At 42.4% G+C, this 25,453-nt stretch overlaps 1 protein-coding gene and 1 long non-coding RNA gene across 2 annotated transcripts in view; both read right to left on the reverse strand.

Moving 5' to 3' along the window:
• Positions 1–11,780, reverse strand: part of COL21A1 (collagen type XXI alpha 1 chain) — a 126,328-nt gene extending 114,548 nt beyond the window's left edge. The window contains exons 1-2 of the mRNA XM_083495809.1: positions 10,263–11,780; positions 3,084–3,167 (exon numbers count right to left, since the gene is read on the reverse strand). The gene's annotated coding sequence lies outside the window, so the exon portion shown is untranslated. The remainder of the gene's footprint in view (positions 1–3,083; positions 3,168–10,262) is intronic.
• Positions 11,781–14,368: 2,588 nt separating this feature from the next.
• Positions 14,369–17,848, reverse strand: LOC310703486. The gene is made up of 2 exons (XR_014524182.1): positions 17,421–17,848; positions 14,369–14,634 (listed from the first exon to the last, which is right to left on the reverse strand). It is a non-coding gene; the product is annotated as an uncharacterized lncRNA (long non-coding RNA).
• Between the last annotated feature and the right edge of the window lie 7,605 nt (positions 17,849–25,453).

Raw genomic sequence — 25,453 nt, forward strand, 5'->3', positions numbered from 1 at the left:
GGGATGTGCTTTAAATGGAAAGTGTGTATGCAGTTAATGCAGGTGGCACTGTGGGTTAAACCACAGAGCCTAGGACTTGCCGATCAGAAGGTCGGCAGTTTGAATCCCCGCAACGGGGTGAGCTCCCATTGCTCAGTCCCTGCTCCTGCCAACCTAGCAGTTCAAAAGCACATCAAAGTGCAAGTAGATAAATAGGTACCACTCCGGTGGGAAGGTAAACGGTATTTCTGTGCGCTGCTCTGGTTCGCCAGAAGCGGCTTAGTCATGCTGGCCACATGACCCGGAAGCTCTACGCCGGCTCCCTTGGCCAGTAAAGCAAGATGAGTGCTGCAACCCCAGCGTCGGTCATGACTGAACCTAATGGTCAGGGGTCCCCTTTACCTTTTTATGCAGTTGAAACAAAATAAAAAATAAAAAAATCCTTCCAGTAGCACATGAAAGCTCATACCTATTACAAACTTAGTTGGTCTCTAAGGTGCTACTGGAAGGATTTTTTTTTTATTTTTTATTTTGTTTCGACTACGGCAGACCAACACGGCTACCTACCTGTAACTAGAACTATGCAGTCTACATTTTTCCTCAGACACCATTCTCTCCAACCCCTCTATCCAATAACAGTACAATGGAGCAAGGGATAAACTCTCACCATGTTCCTTTGAAACCTCACACCTGATTTATACAGACCTTACTGTTCTGCCATGCCACCAAAAACAAGTGTAGGACCAAATATATATGGTCTATGGGATGATGGCAAAAGGCCAGGCAGAAATACAAATCCCTTTAACCAGCAAAAGTATTTGGAATCCTAGCCAAAGGAAAACAGAAACCAGGGTTTGAGGGGGAAAGGAGATGGGGAGAGAGACTCCCCCGCCCCCATTTTGTAGCTGCAATCCAGACCTACCTATCTCCTGTCGTATATGGAGATGAGGCCAAAAATCCTCATATTTGTGGTAGAATGCAGCCATGCAGTGAATGGGTTGATCCACAGAAGACTCCATTAATGAAGTTGCAAACTAATAGCCCCAGACAGACAGCGGACAAGCTTCTCATAGATGGATTAATTGTGAATTTTGTATTCATGCACACTAAAAGTCTACTGATAAATGATGGGTGTTTTGCATGAGTGAGACGGATCAGGCTCAATGATCATCAGATGGTGCAGATGGAAAACTTTAATTAACAGATGTGTGACCCTGTGGCTCTGTTGTAAGTTATCAGGACATTTATTGGACTGCAGTAAAGGGAACACACGTGTGCACAACATGGGCACCATTTATCATTCCCCCCTCTCCCAGTTCTAGTCTGCTTTCCCTTTTGCTCAAATAAAGCCACTTCAAGCCATAAGTGCAAGGAAAGACTGGTAATTTAAACAATGCTGTGAGCCAGGAAAGGCTGAGCACCAAGTCAAGATTACCATTCATTTGACTCTATTGGCCCCACAGTGAAATCCCAGTTTTACAAAAAGGCCCTGAAACTGGTATAATTTTAAGAGTTGATAACACCTCAACTTCAGATCCTCTAATATAGCACTTGTAAGGTCCCCAGCTTGTGCACAAGTTGTGCCGAGTCCTGAAGGAAGGGAGTGGATAAACGAAAACACAGCACCAAATTCTTGCTCCCTTTTCCGGGTGGGTTTAATGCAGAACAGCATGTACTTCCTCCACTGCATCTCTTCAAAGCCCAGACTTTCTCCCTTGCAAAGCAGGGGAGTAGAGGGAATAGCTTTCAGTGGAGAAGCAGTGGGGGGAAAGGAGAGTGCTTAATCCAGGGGTGGGGAACCCCTGGCCATTCAGATATCATTAGAATATAGCCCCTATCACTCCTGACTATTGTCCTTGCTAGCTGGGGCCAATGAGATTTGGAATACAACAAGATCTGAAGGGCAACAGGTTCCTTATCCCTCAGCCATTCCCTTCTGTCTCTTGCTGTCACTCCCAGAAGATTTTCCCAAGCCCCAGTTAACAGATTCAGGTGATGGGGAGAGAGAAAAATTACTAGTATGGGGAAATTAGGAGGGAGTGGTGGGTGTGGGAAGGTGGAAGGATTCCCTTCCCCATAGGAGTTAATTCATATGGGCTCTACTCTCCCCATAAAATATTTGAGGGGGCCAAGGCCCCCAAAGTTGATGGGCATGCCCCCAATATTTTATTCAAGTTGATACCCCTGCCCCTGCCATCTGCTGCTCTCTGCTGGGAACTGTTCCTACCTACCACCCTTTTCGCAAAGAAAAAGCAGCAGCTGGACTTTGAAGATACACAATAGAGACAGGATATGTAGTCCACCCTAAATGCCTCTCCACACAATGTTTCTTTAGGTGCACACTTAGGATGTTATATCTGTGCACCTAATAATGTAGAGTGTGAATACAGCAAGCTGTGTTGGAACTGACAGTGCTGAGCTAACTGGCAGGTTTACATGCACATTGAGCACTTCTGAGTACACAGAACTCCAGACCAGGACACTCTGGACTTTTTAAGAAGGAATCTACGAAACTTAATTGAAGCCATACCATGCAGCCTTCAAACCTTGGACCAGATTCAACTAAATAGTTGCATTAGCATAAACCAGCACCAGGACACCCACTACTGCAATGGGGCTTTCCCCACTCTCCTCAATTTGCTCCGGGCATCAGGAGAAATCTCCAGAACACAACATATGTGAGGAGGAGGGAGGGGGTCATCATTCCATCAGGCAAGCCCTACTTTGAATTCCAGCTCTTGGTTTTTTTTAATATGGGTCAATGAGGACCAAGAACCTTAGTCTTCTGTTCTAAACCCAGTGAAATAAAATTCTGACTCAAGACACTGACCTGTATTCAGGCCTAATGAATGAGATGTGTTTTGAGCACTGTATAACTAAATGGAAGCTCAAGTTTTCTTTCAATTCCCCACTATGCATCAAGACATGTCTCAGAAGCGAGTTGCTGCTCAAGAAGAACGCCAGCTGTTTTTAATTTTGGGAGCTCAGATGCAAACTGGATCCACAGCAAGAAGTCATCAAAGGACAGGTTAAAAAAAATACTTGGTGCAGACAAAAGCTGGTTTGCAATGATTATGTATCTCCAGTAGAGGATATCCACATACCTTCTTCAGACAATGAAGCACTGTAGAGACTCATCAGAGGAACAAGGACTGGAACTTTCATTGTTTAACACTGAAAAGATGCACCTAAAAGGAGATTCAATGAATAGTTAATAATACTGGTTGGTATTGATGCCATTAATCAACAATTGGACCCAGATTTCAGTTTGTGGACGTTCCTGGAAGACATGTTTCTCATGCTCATTCTCACCCCTGCAGTCACATGCAACTTCCAAAAAGAATCCTCTGAGAGGCTAAGAGGAGATGGGGCATGGTGGGCTGGTGGGCTGGTGGGACTTCCCCAAATCAGGCTGTTGTTCTAAAAATAACCCAGGAAGGTAGATTATTTCTTCTTGGAAGTCACATAGAACCCTTCTCCAAACTGGATTACCACAGGGAGCAAGGGAATAGGTATTAAAACTATGTCACTGAGTCGGCATTCAGGGTGTTAGTCCAGCTCTGTAACATCTGCAAGATGAAGTGTGGCAAGCACTTGATTAATGAGGCTATCAAGAGGCCATGGCTGACATTCCGAGATTTCAAGTTACACACAAACTCTCTCTTGGGACAGAGCAGTAAAAAGCGGCAGGGGGGATACTCACTTTGGAAATATAAACAAAAATGAGTAATACATTCTTGTTCTCCACCACTATCCTGATCTATGAGGATCCTTGTAAAGCGGGGTGGTGGTGGTAATTTTTGAAATCTATATAATTACTGCCTTACAATGGATACTAAAAATGTTCTGTTTCATTATCATGCCAGGTAATGATACAGAAGTTGCTGTTCTTGTTTGGAACAAGCCTCGACTTGCACAATTACAGCATCACTGAAGCGTAAAACATGAAACTGATTAACTTGTGTGGTAGATTAACTAATAAATCAGAATTAAATGGTGTTTTCTGAAACACTTTTCTGGGTCAGTTGCATAGCTGTTTAGGGTGGAGTCTGCCATAAGTCACAATGAATTAGGGCAACACAGCAGCATCACAGGATTTCTACACTGGGGCCTTGAGCCAATATTGATATACCAGCATAAATTCTTAGCAACAGTGACAGTTGATGTATATTTAGTTTGATATTAATCTGTGCTTTTTTTTAAAAAAAGTGTTCACTATTAAACATAATTTTCAATCAATGTCTGATCTAATTTGACTGAGAAAGTAGTTGTAGTCCAAAACTCCACAACAATGCAATGCAATGCAGTACATGTTGGATTGAGTAGAGGCTAAAAACCTCATGCAGTTAGGGGATTTGATACAATAGTCAACATTTGGGAAAATATACCCATTGTCATCCCCTTTGCATGTAGCAGTATGATGTTCTGTTCAATATGGTGCTGTGGTCTTAACCACTGAACCTCTTGGGCTTGCCAATTGGAAGGTCGGCGTTTCGAATCACTGCAACGGAGTGAGCTCCCGTTACTGTGTCCCAGCTCCTGCCAACCTAGCAGTTCGAAAGCACGCCAGTGCATGTAGATAAATAAGTACTGCTGTGGCAGGAAGGTCAATGGTGTTTCTGTGCGCTCTGGTTTCTGTCACTGTGTTCTGTTGCACCAGAAGTGGTTTAGTCATGCTGGCCACATGACCCAGAAAGCTGTCTGTGGACAAACACCAGCTCCCTCAGCCTGAAAGCGAGATGAGCGCCGCAACCCCATAGTCACCTTTGACTGGACTTAACCGTCCAGGGGTCCTTTACCTTTTACCTTTATTCCAGTCAACGAGCCATTCCCATTTCCAGGATACTCTATTCTATTTCCCCTTCTCCCCCTTAGTAGTCCATTCTCCTCCTCAATCAGGGATACAATATTTCATGGTCTTATTTGAATGTGATTTTTTGTGGGGTTTTTGTCACCTTAGATTCTGGTTTTCCTTTTTTAAAAATGTACTTCAGCATTGCAGGGGGTTGAACTTAATGAACTAAATGCTGCTGAATCTAAGATGACCCTCTAAAATAAAACATTGTATTACTTAGAGCAGCACCTTATTTCATTCTTTTTTAGTAAATACTTGTACAATACTGTGATATGTGTGTGTGTTTCTTTTATATTTCATTGTGAAATTAAACTAATTAGTTGCTTAAAATCAAGACATCTAATCAGCCCAGTGTTATCATTCAGCACTCTGTGGGCTAGTGTATATATAAATATGCTGACTTAGCTGGTTTTTGACTTGCTCTATTAAAAAAAAGTCAGTTCTAAGTGAAACACGCTTCAATAGGTCATTCCACCTACTGTTGCTGTCTTTGAAATTAATTAAGGATTAATCCTAGATCAATAGTTAACCTCACTGCAAAATTTTATAAGAAACATTGATTCTTTACACACATGTCAATAGAGCAATTTCTTAAAGAGGAGACGTATTGCAGAGATTATAAATTTAAGAATATATCAGCAGCGAAAATACAAGATGCATAATGATTTAAATCAGTGTTCCATTTGGTCTTGTATTGAAGGATAATGTTTCAAGCAGCAATACTTTTGAAGGTAGCAAACATTTAAAACCACAAAAAAATATGGGAGGGGGGCCATACCCAGCAGAAGCAAAAGCAAAAGCAGAAATGGCCCAGTAGAAATATCAGAAACATTCAGGTGGGCTATCAGACCATGTCTGCATGGGAGCTGGGCAGAAATTAGAGCCACAGATGGCCTGAGGTAGTTCACTGTTCAGGCTCATTCAGAAAACTTTTTTGCTCTACGTGTGCTACAATTCAGCCCCAGTTGGGAGAAATGCTTCCCAAATAAATGTCTGGGAAGTCCTTGCTGAGAGCCATGCATTGCCAATATCCCTTCCCCATGAACTCTTTCTTCCATACAAATGTGACATCTTTGTTACAAGGATGGGCAAACAGGTAATTTAAAGAGCTTCTGATACAACCACTCACTTTAACAACACCAAAAAATAAAATTAGTCTCTCTCTCTCTCTCTCTCTCTCTCTCTCTCTCACACACACACACACACACACACACATACACACACACTGCTGTTTTTTACCTCAGGCGAAGCCAAACAATTTTAGTGTGTTCAAGGGAGTGGAACTCTGCATTCTTTGGTAGTTCTAGGGATGCAAAGTCCATCTGTTTGCCTAGGTATATAGGTAAAACACAGCTATGGTGCAAGGCTGGACTTCACCATGTTTCTCTGGAAATAGGTCCAAAAGCCTGAAGTCTGAGCTAACTGTCACAGGCAGACACATGTAGGTGTATAATGTTATTTAAATGATAATGCGCCCCTGAAAATGCACCCCTGAAAAAGCCTGTTTGAACAATTGTTCAGAACCCCTGACCTACCTAGCAGCAAGTCAGTATGTCAAGTCCAATGTCTGGGGGTCAAGCCACACAAGCAAAGTCTAAAGGCCAGGAGAAAAAGTCCAGAGTCAATTCAAGTAATCAAGTCTGAAGTCCAGCAATCAAAGAACACAGTCCAGAATCAAACCAAAAGCACAGTCCTGTAGAGGTTCTAGCACATTCTCATCAAGCCAAGGTCCATCAACATGGGCAGTTGAGCTCTACTTCCCTTTTGTACTTTGCCTGCTGATGGCAGCACCTGGGCTTGATGAGGCATGTGACCCTCACCTGTTTCAAGCCTAATCCAGCTGAGGAATCACACCCCTCCTCCCAGAGCTAGCGAGCCCCACCTGGCCAGCTAGGGAGATGGGCTGTGGGCCTTTGTCTGCCTCAGCCTCCTAGAACTCTTGCTGTTCCCTATGTCTCAGAGCCCACCATGTTGGTAGAGACAGAGGCCCCTCTGGTGATGGGTCCTACTGCTCCGGTTCCTGTGCACTGACCTCCATCCCCTTGCCATCCTCCATGACCCTATGAGTACTTCCTGCTCCATCCTAACATTGTGCAAGCCTAGTAAATGAAACAATAGATGTGTAAATTAGTATGAAGGATCCAAATTAATTGGTCTTATGCTAGCTAACTTGGAACTAAAGTGTGCTAGGGATGGAGAAGAAATTCAAATCAGCTCATATTTAAAGGTGAAGCAACTTCATTTGTCCTTCCTGAAACCATATGCAAAATGAAACTTAGGCATTCTTCAAAATGTGCACTTCTCTGAATTATGCCATGCAGTTCTCCAGCAAAGTAATGTGCACAAAAATGCATATATTAATGAAAATAACATACAAACATGCATCATGTAAGGCATAATTGCATATCAAAATGAAGATGTTAGGAGAAATTCGTATGAATTTGCAGATTAATTTTTATGAGGACACAACTGATTGGGAAATGTGGACAACTGAACTTCAGGTTGGAAAAAGTGAGAAACGGAGAGAAACCAAAATTAACTGGTCAACCCACCTCTAGAAACAACATTGAAACTGATGGGGCTATTGTAGAGCAGGCATAGGCAAACTCTGCCCTCCAAATGTTTTGGGACTACAACTCCCATCATCCCTGATCTAGGGATGATGGGAGTTGTAGTCCCAAAACATCTGGAGGGCAGAGTTTGCCTATGCCTGTTGTAGAGTAAGTGGTTTGACACTAGCAGTCAATGTTGAGCCCAAACTTGTGTGAAAATTTCAGTTTCATCCACAAAGTAAACCCTTGTTACAGCAAAGGGCTGTGAGTGAAAGAGTGTTAGAACTGATAAGCACTCACTAGGTCCAAGATAAAGATCCCATGGTAGGAGGGAAGGCACTCCAGACACAGTGCAACTTTTGTGCAGTTCCTCAGAGATAGCAGTCTATGCGGTGTGAGATAAAATGTGCTCATTTTCACTGTTCAGAATGTGTGTGTGTGTGTGTGTGTGCAATAGCAAGGGAATTGCAAATGGCAGCCACTGATAACTTGTGGAGACCCTCAGAGTAACTGATGATATGCTGCCTTGTGGGCAACTTTTAAAGACACCCCCCCCCCCCAGGTTTGGTTCTAAGCTTAAACTGTTAGACTCCCCTTTGGATTAAGGGTTCGCAGCTTTAATCACAAGTACTTTTCAGGAAGAAAACATCTGATCTCAATACCTGAAAAGATGAAGGCATCTCCCTTTCATCCATTGTTCAAAAGTTGAAAAGCCCCAGTAGTACACCACATGTAAGAGTAGCTGCTGCCAGACATCCCTGGGAGCAATGTGATAAACAACTCTCTTTTATTCCATGCAACTCTGTTCAAAACAGTCCCATTCCACAACGCATGTCACTTTCTACCATTACTGCTTTATCAGTCCCCTTTGTTTCATCAATCACCACCAGCCACTTTGACCCATAATCAATGAAAGGAGGCCTCTGTATTCCCAATGACACTTTGCCTTTCTTAAGCCCTTCATTACGAGTGGGTATCTTTGTCTAGAAAACATAATGTTTTCTGAACACCTCTGACCAAACATAACTTGATACGATCTCAGTCTTATTATTAAGAGTTATCCGCAGCTGAATCAGAGAAGAATGAAATGGAGATAATAAAGAACGATTACCAGTTTGGGGATGAACTCTATATGAAAAAGCCTGCTGATTTATGCAACTTGGTTTCTGACTGCCTGACTGGTGAATCAAGCATGCTGTTAGAGAAAGTATATTTCTGTAATATTGGTCACTGCAAGTTGGACAGTGTTCTTCTTATTTGATTTCAGAGACAGTAGCAATATTAGAAAACATGTCAAAATCTTGGCCAATGATTATTCACATTTAAAGAGTTGGACTACAGAAGCCAGGGCCATCTTTAGCATAAGCGTTGCTGGGGTACAAAGATCCACCCAGCGTCCCCAAATTTAGTTTAGCTGCCCCCAATTTTTTTTTTGGGGGGGAGGTTCAAACTCAAAGTTGTTGAGCTTTTTCAGGGGGAGGGAAATCGCTCACCAGTAACAATGACACAGCAGAAATAACTGCTTTTGTTTCCTGACTCATCAGGAATATTTGACGCTACAGAGGAGGGGGGCAGGAACTTTCATTCCATTGCTTTTCGCTGCCGCCGATCAAGAGGGACTGGTATACAGTAGGTATACTTTTGGCGCCCCCCAGAATACATTTGGCGCCCCCCAGAATTCGGTGCCAGGGTGCCCTGCACCCCTTGCACCCCTGTATAAAGATGGCCCTGACAGAAGCTATGGTAAACAGAATAACGGCTTGGTCCAGAGATATGTACACTTGAAAACAATCTTAATACAACCAGTATTGCCTGCCGCCATTTGACGGCAATGCACATTTGAAGAGTATTATTTATGCTTGAGAGCTGAGACTTGCAGGCTGGAGTGGCATCCTCTTTGCCTGCATGAATCAGAACTCTGCATAGCTTACACACATACCCACACACAAGTAGAAACAGTTTGTTTTTTACACATACACAAAGGCATGTTTCTGCCGACATGGGAGAGGACAGAGCTGAGCCTGTGAAACAACTTTTCCGTGTGTGCGCACTGTTAAAGAAACTTGCCTGGACACCACAGGGTTTTCGTTTTGTTTTGTTTAAAAAAAGTCAGATGATGTTTCCCCCCCCCCCCCAGGATGCTTTTTAATAGTAGCCCATTAGAGGGCATCAAAGTATTACATATTTGTGGAAAGACTATATTGGGATAATGGGCAATGGATTCATTAATAGGGGTGTTATTGAACCCAAACCCAGCTCATTAATTTATATTGGAATGTTAAGTGTGTGCTTAAATCTGTCCCATGGAAATTAATGGCATTGCAACATGTTTAAATGTATCTGGCTTTCCCTTGAGTCTCAAACTCCTTTGGAGGTGTCACAGAAAGAGAATAGGAGGAACTCTAATAATTTGTATTGGAAGGACCCAGTGGGCTGCAGGTTGATGATTCCAGGTCTCAAGAGGTGTCTGATCCCCCAGGAAGGAACCAGTCTTCTGTCAGGGGTAAGGGTGGAGAGCTAGACCCCAGGGAAGGCTCAAGTGAGCTAGCAGAAGAGGGTCCCAGCACTCTCCTTCCAAATACGCCTTTTGTTTGCCTTTTGTGCTGCCTCCTGTCACTCACAAGCCTTCTCACTCTGGAGAGATGGTTGAGAGTAACCCTGCCTCCATCTCCATGGAGATGCCAGCACCAGAGTAATCAAATTTAGCATAGCCAACCCACTCAAAGGGATGCCTTTTTTTGCCCAGTCTCAGGACTTCAGCTGCCCAACCTGGGCACCCTTCCTTCCTTCAAAAGGAAACTGCAGGGTGGTGCTTGTTGGCTCAGCGTCTGAGCTTGCACCTAGCCCTGCATTTAGTCTGTCATAAGCCTGCTTACCCTTGTAAATTGTAGCTTGCCTTATCCACACATTAAAGCCTTTGGCAGAAATGGGGTTTTGAGTTCAAGTTCTCCATCAGACGGGGAGGGCCAGGACACAAACATGGTCAGATTGGAACAATTTATTCTGGTTTGTGGTGTTCCTAAACTGGTTGTAATGATAAAAGTAGAGATTTCCCCTTATAAACTGCAATGGTTTCTGTGCAAATAGTTCTGCAGTGAGACTTGTGGCATTCTTTATAAATGACATCAATATTTCATTTGTGGCAGGGTGTAGGAGCATCCAAATGCTAATCTTAAAAATGCTCTCTTGAGGAAATCTTGCTGCTCACTCAGCAGGGGTTTATATCCATGGCTGAGCAATCTTGCCGGCACACCATGACTTTGATTCCTTATTCCTCAGATACGGAGAAGAAAAGACTTGATCCTTGGTGCTGGGAGTTAGACAAGAGTGTTTGCCCCATGCTTCCTGGCAGCCTGAGACCTAAAAGAAGAGAACAATGTCAGCTTCCCTCCTGAGGCAAATTGCAGCAAGGAGGGTAGTTTTCACTGGGACCAGAGTAGAGTGGAAAGGATCAAACTCTTCTCTGTGGCCCTGATCCTTCCCCCCAGCTGTTGAAAGAAAACACAGCTGCCGAACTACATGTTCAGTATAAATGTGTGGTTTTGACTCTCATCCTTGGCTAACACCCCTCCCCTCAGGATACATTTCCTTTGTGTTGTTTCAGCCTGGGCTCTAGAAGAGGATGTGTTTGGGATGTGTGCATGCGCATTCATGAACATGGGCTCCCAGAGAACACATTTCCTCAGAGGTCATTATCCTCATCTATCAATGTTCTCTCCTCCCCCGCCGCCCATGAGATCTCACTTGTTCTTAAAGTCAGGGAAATGAGGTCCAACCAAAAGCTTGCCACATGTTTTATAGCCTTTTTTTTTTAAAAAAAAAAAAGACTCCTTGTCAAACTTGTTTTTCCCCTACTGTCCAGGAAACAGGATTTCCAGCAGATTTCTGTGGGGACAGTAAAGCATAATGTAGTAGGAAATTATACAAAAGTAATGACATAAAGTAGTCAGGGAAGGTGGAAAATCGTTAGGCCCTGCTCCAGCTGGGCTGATCCCGCCCCTCCCCCCACCCAGGGCCAACTGTCATTAACTGCCCTGAGGGAAGGAACAGTGTGGCTGTTTTTTGAGCTTCCAGTCCTTGGTGCATCTCTTGTGTTTTATAAATGTCATTAGCTGCCTTGAGGACTTCAGGTAGCTGTAAAGCGGAGTAAAAAAATCTAAATAAATGGAATATGCATAAATAAAGGAAGTTTGCATTATTGCCCCCTGCCCTGCCTGTTCATTCTGTGCACTGAAACTGTTTCTCATCACCAAATTCACCCTTGGCAACGCAGTGGGGAGAGACAGATGCTTGGTTCCCACCAATTTTTGGAAATGAAGCCCCCACTGCTCAACTTCAAATCGCCACTGAAAGAAACAGAGGAGCTCTGCGCAAATGCGAAAAGTTTCTGGGGAAGCAAAAGAACAGCAACCCACCTCAAAAAATAATGTGAAAACACCAAAGCACTTTTTTTGGGGGGGGGGTCACAAAGAGAAGAGACTCTTTGGTGTGAATTGTTTGTAAGGTTTTGCCAAGTAGTACTCATTCAATGGACTATGTGCTAGGAATACCATAATATAACAAAACATTCTAGAGGGTTCCTTCCAACTCTACAATTCTACGATTCTATGTACCTAAACAGTGAGAACTATATGAATTGGTTCTCTCACATAGTAGGTGAGATTCAGTTGGGAGCTAAATGCTCCCCCCAAACAAAAAATAAAATACCTGCAATAGGTGTCAAGGGAAAATGTTTCTATCCTTGATTTTGCCCTGATATACTGCTTTTTTATGGCCATGTTTTCAGATCATGCTAAGCCATGGTTTAGCCCGATGTACAAAAGCAGGAATATGCCTCTTCCCCTCCTCCTCAGCCCTCCTCCTGCATGGTCATGAGGAAGATTTTGAAAGGATTTGGTTTTCCTTTTCCTTAATGTCAGCTTGCCATGTCGTGGGCACCAGGTTTTGTGCTTAAGTGCTAACTGTAGTCTGTTTAAGCTAGTCAGATTCATTTGAAGTGGCTTTAAAAGCACAGGACGTAAAGATTTGGCAAATTAAAGCAGAGGTCCCTGGCAGCTATGCTGCCTGAGAGCCTTTTAAGTGGAGATGCCATGAGTTGCACCAAATACATTTGCCATACTCTACCAGGCTTCAGCTATTTCATCTTAAAAAGGTATAGGTCACAGCCTTCATAGTTAACAACTGTAGGTTTACTGGTGCACGCTAGAAACAGCCGGCATACAGGAGAATGCTGCCTGGACAAAACCCAGCGTTCTAACAGAGAAGACCTCAATTGCCAAATATTTGTACGCCAGCTGCTATTTTAGTCTACGACCAAGTCAACAAAACCTCCAAATAGAACCCCAGAAATTGCAGGCAGGTCAAACTGCCCACAAATCTTCATCTCAAAAGCAGCTCCAGGCAGTAGGTTTTAAATCTAATTCTTTTCAGCATTAGGTGGAGCCTATTCTGTTCTGAGATGAGCAGGGATGTGGGGGGAGACATTTCCCCTTGCCTTCTCACAAGCATCAATAAAAAAGGCTCTAGATGAATAATCTTAGAATAAACACCAACCAGCTTCTATATTCAATGGGCAAGGAGCCTCTCTGCTGTGTGACTCGAACAACCCATTGCAAGGAATAACTACACCCGAATAAAGGATTATGAAACTGTATAATAGCCTGTATAATAGGGACGCGGGTGGCGCTGTGGGTAAAACCTCAGTGCCTAGGACTTGCCAATCGCATGGTCGGCGGTTCGAATCCCCGCGGCGGGGTGAGCTCCCATCGTTCAGTCCCAGCTCCTGCCCACCTAGCAGTTTGAAAGCACCCTTAAGTGCACGTAGATAAATAGGTACCGCTTTATAGCGGGAAGGTAAACGGCGTTTCCGTGTGCTGCTCTGTTGCCGGTTCGCCAGAGCAGCTTCATCACGCTGGCCACGTGACCCGGAAGTGTCTGCGGACAGCGCTGGCTCCCAGCCTCTAGAGTGAGATGAGCGCACAACCCTAGAGTCTGTCAAGACTGGCCTGTACGGGCAGGGGTACCTTTACCTTTACCTATAATAGCCTTTAGCTAAGAGTTTTTGCAAGACAGCTTTGCAAGGAACACTCTTGTCCTTGTTGGCACAATATTGCAGTGGGATATATTTTCTTATTAAGCAGTGGAAGTCTCTTATGCACAGCTGCTCATCAATTCCCAGCATATTATTTTCAAAATACACTCTCAAAATATGAACAGCTCTATGGCCAGCAGCTTTTCAATTAGCAATTATCTAGGGCTTGATATAGCATCAAACCCAGTTATCAGAGTCCTTTGCCAAAGGCTACAAACTCTTTTTTTTTTCTTCTCTCTTCTGGCACAGCTATGCCTCAGGCTCTCACATGATTCATCTCGCATTTCCTCATATAAAGGCTGGATTTAATTTCAGCTAGGGGACTTGTCTATCAAAGGAACACTTTACCTGAGAAGAAATACCATTGAACTCAATGAGACTTGGTTCCAGGTGGGCATACATAGGCCTGGACAGTATAATACAGTGCCAGGGACAAAGGGCACTTTTAAGTTTCTTTTCTCCTTGAAATGGGCCACAATGACCTCATTGAACCAGGTCCAAAGACAGAAAATCTGCTGTGAGGGGGCTTAAGCAGGGACCAGGGAGAATTTCAATTCAGATTGCCAAAGGCAAACCTCCCAAAAATGCGAACCTAAAGGCTATCATCCTTTCAGCCAAAAACAAAATCAGAATCAATATTGGGCTTCTTCAGCCAAAACTTCTGAGGAAATTTGAGGGATCCTAAGGTACATCATTAAGACTATTAACTGATAGTTTATATAGTGTCAGCAACACATTTCGTTCTAGGGAGCCAATAGAAAACACACCAAGATCTGTTCTTAGACCACTGTTACCATTTGTTGTGCAACATAGCAGTCATGGTGTGTGTGTGTGTGTGTGTGTGTGTGTGTGTGTGTGTGTGTGACAAATCAACTGAAGAACACCAGAGTCTTTTGAGATTTGCCATTCCTTTATTGAATTTGTGTCAAAAGGGTCTTTTACAAGGTGACCTGCAAATCAAGTCTGGCATATCTGGCAATATACCTGGCTGTAATGTCTCTTTTGGAAAGATCTTTATGACATATACTTTCCTCAGTGTGATCTTAGATATGATGAAACCCTGTAAATGTGTAATTGCTCTCTTGGAACTCAGAACACATATGAGATATTGTTTGGTTCATTGGATACGAATGTAGTTCTTTTTATTTCTTGAACATCTGTGAGAAGGACAAGACATTGTGAGAGAAGACAATAAAAGTGCTTTAAAACAAACAAGCTGTTAACATATCTTCATAGGTTTTCCTATTCACTCCTTGGCAATTCCATGGGGTGAGAATGTGCTTCTCTACCTTAAACCTGTAGAGAAAAAGTCACATGCAGAGCATGGAGGAAATACTTTTGTTCAATTTAGGCTACAAGTTTCAAAAAAGTAGTAAGCAATTGCTATATGCCAGCAACTGTTCTTCTAACTCCTTTTCACAACAAGCGGCTTGCTCTCCAGGCAGACAGTAATGAGATTTTTTTTGTTAAAGTCTAGGAGGAGGGAGGGAAAGATCATCACTAAAATTGGGCATGGCAGCTGAATGTTGGAGGTGCTAACAATAGCAAGTCTTGGATCTCTTGGAGATGAGGATGCCTGTGATTAGTAAAGAAATCCAGCCAATGGCTCATGTGATTTCTTCATTTTTCAAATGCCTTGACTAGAACCTTGTCAAAATAAAGGGTGGATTTGTGCTTATATGGCAAGGCTGATCCACAACGATACTATCACAGAGCTGTAAAGCAGAAAATTTTGTGGTTCCTGCCAAAGCATGAATCAGTTGCAAAATAATGGTTTGAGGTATGCTTCTTTTTTCCATTCTCTAATATTTCTTTGCAGAACAACCCAAACAATTGCTCATAATTAAGCTGATTGGAGAAGCAGACACTGGAAGGAAATATTCTGCTGGCTCTGATCCCAGTGCACTTCATTGTACTAGATGTAGCACCATTACATCAGTTTCTTCCATTGCACAAAGAAAAGGTCATATTCACAGGACACAAAAAAATATACTACTCAAGCAGAAAAATGATCCTTGCCTTTTCATTCTCAAAGCTCTGTTGTATCCTGAATAATTTTCAACATGGAAGTGGGAACATAAACAGCACACACACAATGGCTTCAGCATCCCAAGAATTTCATTTCCCTTTAAAAAAAATGAAGTTCCTATTCCTTATTACTGCAAAGATATATGTGAAAATGCATGGCAATGACTGCTGAAATACCAGACTCAGAAAGTATTTAGCCAGGCAATCTAGTAGTTAGAGAAGCTACTGGGCAGCAGAAGTAGAATTGTGCAGTATAAGAGTATTCAGCATTCTTTTCAATGCAAAATTTGGATTAGTTGGATGGGCAATATTCAAAACACCAAATGTAGCTGCAGTCAGCATTTTTTTTGCATCTAGAATAGCCCAAATAAGAATTCACATCCACATTCAAACAGTGATGTTGTGTGTGGATTATACTAGATGCCTTTCATCCCCATATGCACCCATAAGTGATTGTCTATGCATGGTCCCGAATCAGCTAAGGCAATACATGAGTGGGAGACTCCTGTATTGTGTGGCTATTCCTTTAGAGAGAAAGCATGCATGTTCCTTCTAAAAAACCATCATTTAAGGCAGTGGCAAAACATTTGTAGAGCAGCTGACAGGCCAGTGGGAAAGTTAAAAGAAGGATGGTCCATACAGAATGCTTGCAACAAGCTGAATACATTTCAAAACAGTGCTTGACATCTGTAAGGTTTTCTTCCACATCTATTGAATAGGAATGGTGTAAACTTTCCCCATGGCAAAGCATGTAAAGCTGCCAATGAAAATAAAAACTGGGACTGAAAGGAGAAGCAAATACTGTACTGTAGCTTTGCTTTGTTCACATTGAGTGAGGTTGCTCTAGGACACACAATGTGGAGGATCATGCTGAACTCAGGGGAAATTTGCCCTAAAATGCTGGTGAATGTTCATGAGGACTTTTTGTTTGTTTGTTTTAAAAAAAAACATATTTCAAACTCATGAAGAATTATGGAAAAATAGAGAAACCCAAATCCATAGATTCATCTGTCCCAAACTTATGTGCATCTCCTCAGATGCATGCATCACATTAACTGGGAACCAGATGAGTATCACTGGCTGCACATGTGAATCATTCCTTCTCTGTGTTTGTTTCCCTCATACTATCAATATTATTATACATGTGAAATCTATCTCCTCCTATGCTGTGCATGAAGTTCTGCAGGGGAGGTCCTACTTGTGATTCCACCAACAGGGGGGTGTGGCAGTACATGAAAGAGCCTTCTTTGCAATGCTGCTCCATCCTTGGAATGACCATGTGTGTGCCCATATCTTTGGGGCTCTAATTCACTTGCATTTGTATAGTGTTTTAACACTGGTTATTTTAATGATTATTTTAATTTTATATTTATATAATATTGATTTAGTGCCATTTGTTCTTGTTTTTACAATATTCCTGACCTTAAACCATAAGGTTAAGTGGGATAGAAATGCCATAAAAGCAAACATGTAAATGAACAAGCAAAAACGGCAACTCAAAAATATATTCTGTTCAAACGCTTAAATGTACATAGTGACTGCTCTAAGGTAGAGTATACCAGCCATTTGATTGTACAAAGAAAGCTAGATTCCTGCACACCCTTTTCTTTCACCTTTTTCTGCATGAATCTGGTGTCTAGCTCTCCTTTGTATCTAATACTGGAATTCTGACCAAGGCCCTGAAGTCCCCACTTCTGACTATTCTGCTTTTCATCTAATTCTCCAAAATGACTTTCCAGAACCTTTGTTATTATTATCCTTGGCTTATTTAACTCTATTTGTTTGTTCCAGAGCAAGCTTCTGATTTATATCTTTTCCCTTTGATGCACAAACTTCTCTTCATGTTTCTATAGATTACCCCACATTACATTTCAGACTTTCGGTTGCGGGCTGTGCCAAAGTTTTTCCATCTTACCTTATTTGGATGTGACTTTTCTCATCCTTGTGCTAAATGCTAGATTTCTGAATTAGAGGAGCAGAAGGCAGAGGGAGATATCTTCCTCTCTCTTTGTCTCTTTATGTCAGTGCTATGGAGACAGCTATAACATGTTCTTTATTTGCATATTTTGTTGTCGTGGTTCTAATAAGTAGAAGAGAAAACAGGAGGTGCCATTAATTTAGCTCCTCTAACTTGTTCCTTGTAACTCAAGGCTCAGAGAGGCCAATGTTTTCCTTCACAGGGAAAAGGAAGATGTCAGATTGAGCATGTCTGTCCTGAACAGAGGAATTCCATCATGGCAGACAACAAGAATCTTCTTTGCTGTAGTGTCAGCTGTTCCTCCCCTCATGTGTGGACTGGTTCACATGATACACCAGGCCGGCAACATCCTGACTCACGAAACCAACCAGACCTTTGTACACATACAACAGTCCCACTATAGGCGGTTCGAATCCCTGCGACAGGGTGAGCTCCCGTTTCTCAGTCCCTGCTCCTGCCTACCTAGCAGTTCAAAAGTATGAAGTGCAAGTAGATAAATAGGTACCGCTCTGGCGGGAAGGTAAACGGCGTTTCCGTGCGCTGCTCTGGCTCGCCAGAAGCGGCTTAGTCATGCTGGCCACATGACCCGGAAGCTGTACGCTGGTTCCCTCAGCCAGTAAATGAGCGCCGCAACCCCAGAGTCAGTCACGACTGGACCTAATGGTCAGGGGTACCTTTACCTTACTGGAGATTAACAACCTGGGTGAGAACCAGGTAGAAGAAGTGTGCTGACCTGGGTGGTAGCCAGATGGAGATGGCTGATTTGTATGGTAAGGTTAGGCTGGGAGGAGGATGGGGTGAAATATCATAACTTGATTGTAGATCTATTAGCACTCACCGCTTTCTCTCTCAATATTTTCTCTTATATGTTATACATTAGCACTTTAAATATAAGCCCTTTAAAATTATAAGCACTTTAGATCTTAGCACATTTTGTTGTTGTTTGCTTATTCCCTTAACTGCAGTGTTAGAATCAACATTTTTTCTTCTCCTGTTTGATTTTGTTTTTGTATTCTGTGCACTTAGTCCCCAATAGGTGGGTCGTCTGTATAGAACAGAAATGATGTTTTTGGTCCAGACAGGTGCTGGTGAACGATTATTTCCATGGTGACATTACTTCCATTACTTCCAGGAAAAAGAAGGTGTTGCACAGGTGGACAGAGTGTTGTGGAGAGTAGAAAGAGGTTGAGTTATATTTGAGCGCTCCCACCCTCTGGTTTCCCCATTGATAGTCAGAATTTAGTGGAGCCTGTCAGTCAGCGCTTTGGTCTGTTGGTCAATGGCAGGTTGGTCCAGAGTAAGTTAGAAATCACCCTCAATTTAGATGTGGTCTTGGCATGCAAAACTGAGACTTGTGTAGAGGCACTGGAAGGCTCTGTTTACCCAGTTTTGTCTTCCATTCACTCAGTGGTCATTATTGAAAGATGGAGATGTCTATAATTTTCCTGCTAAGGGCAGCGGCTGCAGCAGCAGGGGGAATCAGTTAATAAACAAGCATTGCAATAATAATAATAATAATAATAATAATAATAATAATAATAATAATAATAATAATATATTATTTATACCCCGCCCATCTGGCTGAGTTTCCCCAGCCACTCTGGGTGGCTCCCAATCAAGTATTATAAACAATGCAGCATTAGATATTAAAAACTTCCCTAAACTTCCCTATGATATTCTGAGGTGAGTGTTGTAATCAGAGGGCCTAGGACTCTCTTGGAAAAAAGAATCTGGATGCATAATGATCTGAAGAGACTTACAATGTTTGGGCTTATTTCCAGCTCCTATTCTAGACACCACCTTGTCTTCCCAGCCTAGTATAAGACCTGGCATAGGTTTATCAGTGGCTAAACCAGGGGCATTCTGAAATTCTGGCTGGGTCAGAACAATGAATCTGTCACTAACATCACAGGGAGTTGACACCTTGGGTGTGAAATATACCTTAACCCCAGACCAAATACTGCAAAAATGCAATGTGTCCATCCAACATGAACCAAGTGACTAATTCTAATCCTGTTCTACTGTCGAAATGCTAGCTAGGGTTCCTGAAAAACAATCATAAGCACTTTGCAACAGAATGCCTTGTGGGTTGGGGTAACTTACCTTTGCACAAAATCCCTTAACTATGGGAAAACTGTCCAACTCCCTAAAGGTTAACCAAACAAAATTGAACATTGTGTCCAAACAAACGTGGCTAACAAAATGCCATCTGGTGCACACTGGGGAATTATGGTTATGCAAATGACATTGTCAGCAGATGGTGTCTCCAGCTTTTTTCCCATAGGGAGAACCTAAAAGAAGCTTTCCCTCTGGGCCTCCGAAAGTCATGTCCTTTTATTCAGGCAACCCTGATGAGATTTATCGCTTGTGCAACACAGCTTCTTTCTTCCACCATATATATTCCTGTGCATCATGAAATTTGGAAAGGAACCTCAGTCATTTCTGCTGAACTTTTTCCCGAGTTTATGAGCAGAACTTCATCTAAGCATTGCTCTTTTTCTAGCAGAGATTGGCCAAACCCAATAAAAACAAAACAAACTGTAAAAACCAAGGAGGAAATAAAAATGGACTTGAATGGGCTGCATTTCTTTGGTGCTCAGTGTTCTGATGAGGGTTTTTTCTCCTTCGCTATCATCAGACTGCTGACCGCCAAGTATAAAACAAATTCATGTGCCAGCTATTTATAGCTCTGATGGGAAAAAGCAGAGTTCTGAATGTTTAGACTTTCAGCCAGACACATGCTGAGGTTTCATGCTGAAAAACAGCATGTTGATAGATGGCGGCATTGGCTACGTACACATTAGCAGTTTAAAACTCAGCACAGTTGTTTCCCTCTCACTGCATTTCAGGTTGCATTTTTACATTGCTGTACACGCCAGGGAGGGAGCAGAATGTCTTCCCCTGATGAGCATTACCTGTTTGGTTTCTCCACATCTGCAACCCCTCCGAACCCTTGTTCAGTTAAGCTGTCGTCTGTACATGTGTTATCATTTGCACATGCACAACATGTGTCTCTAATGCACACAGCTCAGCTTTACTGCAGCTTACCTTTTCAAATCAGATGGAAGCTAGTTTGGGGGAAAGTGCAATAAACAGCAATATATCTCAAGAAACTTCAGGATAGATATGGACTAATGTACGTGCTTGGCTTCAAATATCAGCAGGGAGAGTGCCCTGGGGACACAGTAAATGCTAATGTGTACACAGCTTATGTGTTAACTACAGTGGTACCTTGGTACTCAAATGGCTTGGCTCCTGAACAAATCGGCTCCTGAACACCATAAACCAGGAATTGAGTGTTTGCAAACGTTTTTCAGAAGCCGAATGTCCAAAGCAGCTTCCATGGCTTCCAATTGAGTGCAGGAAGCTTCTGCAGCCAATCGGAAGCCGTGTCTTGGTTTTTGAACTGTTTCGGGAGTCGAATGGACTCCTGGAACGGATTAAGTTCGAGAACCAAGGTACCACTGTTCTTTGAAGTAGTTTAGTACAAAGAGTAAAAGGCTCTTTACATAAGCTTACAACAAACAAAAGTGAGGCCAATCCAAATGGCAACCAACTATTCTCTCACACAAAAATAATAATTAAAGGGCATGATGAGGGAATATATTTCTGCAGTCATTTGGACTATCATGAAAGGAGGCTGAATTAGGGTGCCATGCTAAGCAATGTTAGAAACGGGGTGGGGGGGGGAGATAATTTAAATCAGAGATGGGAAACATCCAGCCCTTTGGCCCCAGGTCACGCTCCACCTTTCTTCCTGAGATTCACCAGGCATCACTCAATACACCGGACAGGCACTCATCACTGGAGTCAGAGCAGACTCACTTTATGACACAGCTCAGATTTTAAAATAGGCGTTTCTGTGTTAGGCCTTGGCAGGTTATGATATTCAACAAACCTTTGGATAGGGAAGATGAATTCAAATTATTTCATGCATTAAAAGAAAAAATTACAATTGGCAGTTTCTCCCAACTTAAAAACACGTCACATGCACTTTTGAAATGACTGCCTAGCCAGCATCTATGTTGCCAGAGCTCCTGGAAGATCTGACTGGGTTACTGTACTCAGCAGGGCCAGCAGCCTGTTTATATCAGTGGTTCTTCTCCATGAATGCCTCCTTTGAACTAAGGGTATGTCTCATCAAGGAAAAAACTAGTGTTCCAGACTTACTGGAGACCACAGAGGCTCTGCTGCAAATAGTTATATCCAACCCCCAGGTGACAGCATGCAAGACAGAAATCAGGTCCCCTTACCATGTAATGTGGAGCTGCATGGCTGTAAGCCCCCTTTTGGATGAAGCCCTGATATTAATTTAGAACTACAATTCCCCATAGTAGCTTAACAATCCACACTTCTTCTATGGAAACTCTGTAAATTGTAGCTCTGTGAAGGAAATAGAGGGTCTCCCTGCAACTCTCAGCACCCTTAATGAATGACAGCTCACAGAATTCTTGGGGAAGCCATGACTGTTTAAAGTGGGGTCAGAGTGCTTTAACCATATGGTGTGCGTATGTCTTGAGTACTAGAAACCTCTCTACAATTGGTCGAATTATGTTCCCCCTACTCGAAATTCACCATTGGGTCATGCATGCATGATGGATAGACAAATGCATGGTGCTTCAACAATGGAAGGAGCAGCCATCACCTTCTGCACAAAACTGAGAACATTTGGGCACCTTCTATTGTGTTCTATGCATCATAACTGACAGTTTGGTATATTCATATTTCCAACAACTTATACAGTGGTACCTCAGGTTACAGACACTTCAGGTTACAGACTCTGCTAACCCAGAAATAGTACCTCAGGTTAAGAACTTTGCTTCAGGATGAGAACAGAAATCACGCAGCAGCGGCGCGGCGGCAGCGTGAGGCCCCATTAGCTAAAGTGGTACCTCAGGTTAAGAAGTTTCAAGTTAAGAACGGACCTCCAGAATGAATTAAGTTCTTTACCCAAGGTACCACTGTATGATGAAAACACTTTAACCCATCTCCCTCAAATCCTCCCCCCCCCTATTTTAACTCCTTCTATAGATTGTGTTTTGCTCAAAAGCTGCAATAAACAGTTATTTAGTCTAAAGAAAGGGGTGGCTTCGGGGTCTCGACACGCAGACAGTCTAAAGAAAAGTTTTCCCATTAATATCACAATTTTTGGCTTGTGAGAAAGCTAGAGAGGGGAAGTACAATGTGATCTCCGCATTCCAAGATCACATCAGTTTAGAAGTATGGGCTGCACAAGTGCTTCTCTTTGGTTTGAAGAGGCTTGATTAATGTATATTTATTTTTGCTTCTTCACTTGTCACTTCACTTCTTGCATTTACTCATGACAATACACAGAAGCCTCTGAAAATTCATTTCAAAGGCTATTTCTGCCTCAGCCAGAATCAAAGATGGAATAAGAAAACCTGAACGCTTCTTAACGATTGTAAAAAAAATGCTGACACTTCAAAATGCCCTATTTGACATTCATTTCACAACATATAACCTGCAGCAGGATTTAGTGAAAATGGCCAGACATAAGGATGAGGCATTACAAATGAAAATCAAATTTGGGACATTTTCACCATGAAAGGCATGAAAACAGAATCGTGTTTGTTATAGTCGTTTGCTGGAAGCGCAAAAAATCATCAAAGCATTTCTGAGGTAAACCGAGGCTGACTAGGAGGGCACCACATTCAGAGGCCTGCAGTTTTCTGGTGATTTGCCAGGCCACTCTGAAATAGTTAGGGATCATATTGGTGAAAATGCTTTGCATTTTCTCTCTTGGACTGTGTCAAATAAATATTAGAAACAGAAATAATGTCCAGCATTGTAAAGGTCAAATTTAATGCTAGTTAGTTTCTTATCACTGCACTTCATTGTTTCTCTGTAAAATAAAGGCTCTCTCTGGTGGTCAGGCATTCTTTTGACTGCCATGTTAGAATAAAGCAAACTACGTTTTTTCAACAGTGTTGTTGTTGTTGTTTAGTCGTTTAGTCGGGTCCGACTCTTCGTGACCCCATGGACCAGAGCACGCCAGGCACTTCTGTCCTCCACTGCCTCCCGCAGTTTGATCAAACTCATGCTAGTAGCTTCAAGAACACCATCCAACCATCTCATTCTCTGTCGTCCCCTTCTCCTTGTGCCCTCCATCTTTCCCAACATCAGGGTCTTTTCCAGGGAGTCTTCTCTTCTCATGAGGTGGCCAAAGTATTGGAGCCTCAGCTTCACGATCTGTCCTTCCAGTGAGCGCTCAGGGCTGATTTCCTTCAGAATGGAGAGGTTTGATCTTCTTGCAGTCCATGGGACTCTCAAGAGTCTCCTCCAGCACCATAATTCAAAAGCATCAATTCTTCGGCGATCAGCCTTCTTTATGGTCCAGCTCTCACTTCCATACATCACTACTGGGAAAACCATGGCTTTTACTATACAGACCTTTGTAAAAGCCATGGTTTTAATACAGTGTTAATTTAAGCACCTTAAATAAAGAGAACAGAATAACTTACCAGTTAGCACAATGAATGAATGACTGAGTGGCACGGATGTAACTTCTTTTGACTTAAAGGCAGCCATTAATTTCAGTTCTAATGCAGCTGCTCTTGAGGATTGGGTGAGACTTTTAAAAAGGCAAGCAGATCAAATGTGTGCTTCATTATAAACAACGTATTGGCACATAGCAATGTGCAAAAGTGTGCTGCAAATGTTTTTCATAATACAAGTTCCCCGATTTGCCTGGAATAACATGATCTCTATGACAGTAAATTGTAATGTGTTAAGTGGTTCAGATCTCCACATTAAATGGGAACAGTATACAAATATGATCAAACTGAGGTACTCCCCCCCCCCTTTGTTGCATATCCTTGCCTGCAACACCAGTATTTCACAAACCACTATATTGTAAAAAGAAATTGTATAGGCCCTGCCATGCATGCTTCAGTAAGAACCGAGTAAGGGACCTTGTAGACTATTTTATTGTTGGCTTATCCTGCAACAAGGTCTTGGCACTGTAATAGAGCATTAGAGGTGAATTTATCCTGCTTTAGTTTGATTCTGCAATGTTGCTCCAATGCCACCACATTGTTACTGTCTGGAAGAGCTATAGCACAACAAAAAATAAACCAGAATATCTGTGGTAGAGAAAGTTACAGGATTTTAGCAGGAAGTTAAGGGATACACACTGATTGGAAATGGAAAGCATGACTGCCTCCAAACCCTTGCAGGTGCAAACAATATTGAAAGTGGGACTGTGTATGACTGCTCTGATAACATGACCACATATCATAATGAATGCACCTTAAAATGTACTGCTGCAAGGCCCCCCGAAAACCAATCCATTGAACTAGTCAAACCCACAAGTTGTAGTCAAACTATGAATCCTTCAGAGGATTATTAGAATAAAGAATAATTAGTATCTCACAAATGGGCACCTCTCATGCTTTGCCAGTATTGGAATTGTGGGCAGCTGCTCAGACTAACTTTGACAAAGAAAACAAAGCCATTTAAAGCTTACCAAGTTCATCAGTAGTTCAGGAACCACAAGTAACCATCTGTTTAGTGGCAAGTATGGCTTGTTATTTTGCTGCTAGGCAAAATCCAAATGGAGTATTAAATCTCTAATTTAAACACATATGCTCCAAAGAAGTAAAAGGCACACAAAAATAATGAGAATGTATCCAAAACCAAAAATAGGCATTTCTGCCGAGGAAAGCATTGTGTTCTGGTGTTAGAAGCAAATATTCTCAGAGGTATTAAGTGTAATATAGAATGATCACACCTAATTTTTACCACCTGGATACTCTCTGTGCCCTGCTGCAATATTGCTGGGAGTTCCTGGGACCAAGATGAAGAACTTGTATCCAGGAAGGCTGAGTTAAAGTCCCTCTGTCATAATGGTTGTGTGATCGTGAGCAAATCAGCCTCACTCTCCCATGTATAAATGGGAAACAACAGCAAGAGCAACCTAACTTACAACCCAACTTTAAATCTAAATCTTT

Source organism: Podarcis liolepis (assembly GCF_965112155.1).
Source record: "Podarcis liolepis genome assembly, chromosome: 3".
Classification (NCBI taxonomy): domain Eukaryota; kingdom Metazoa; phylum Chordata; class Lepidosauria; order Squamata; family Lacertidae; genus Podarcis; species Podarcis liolepis.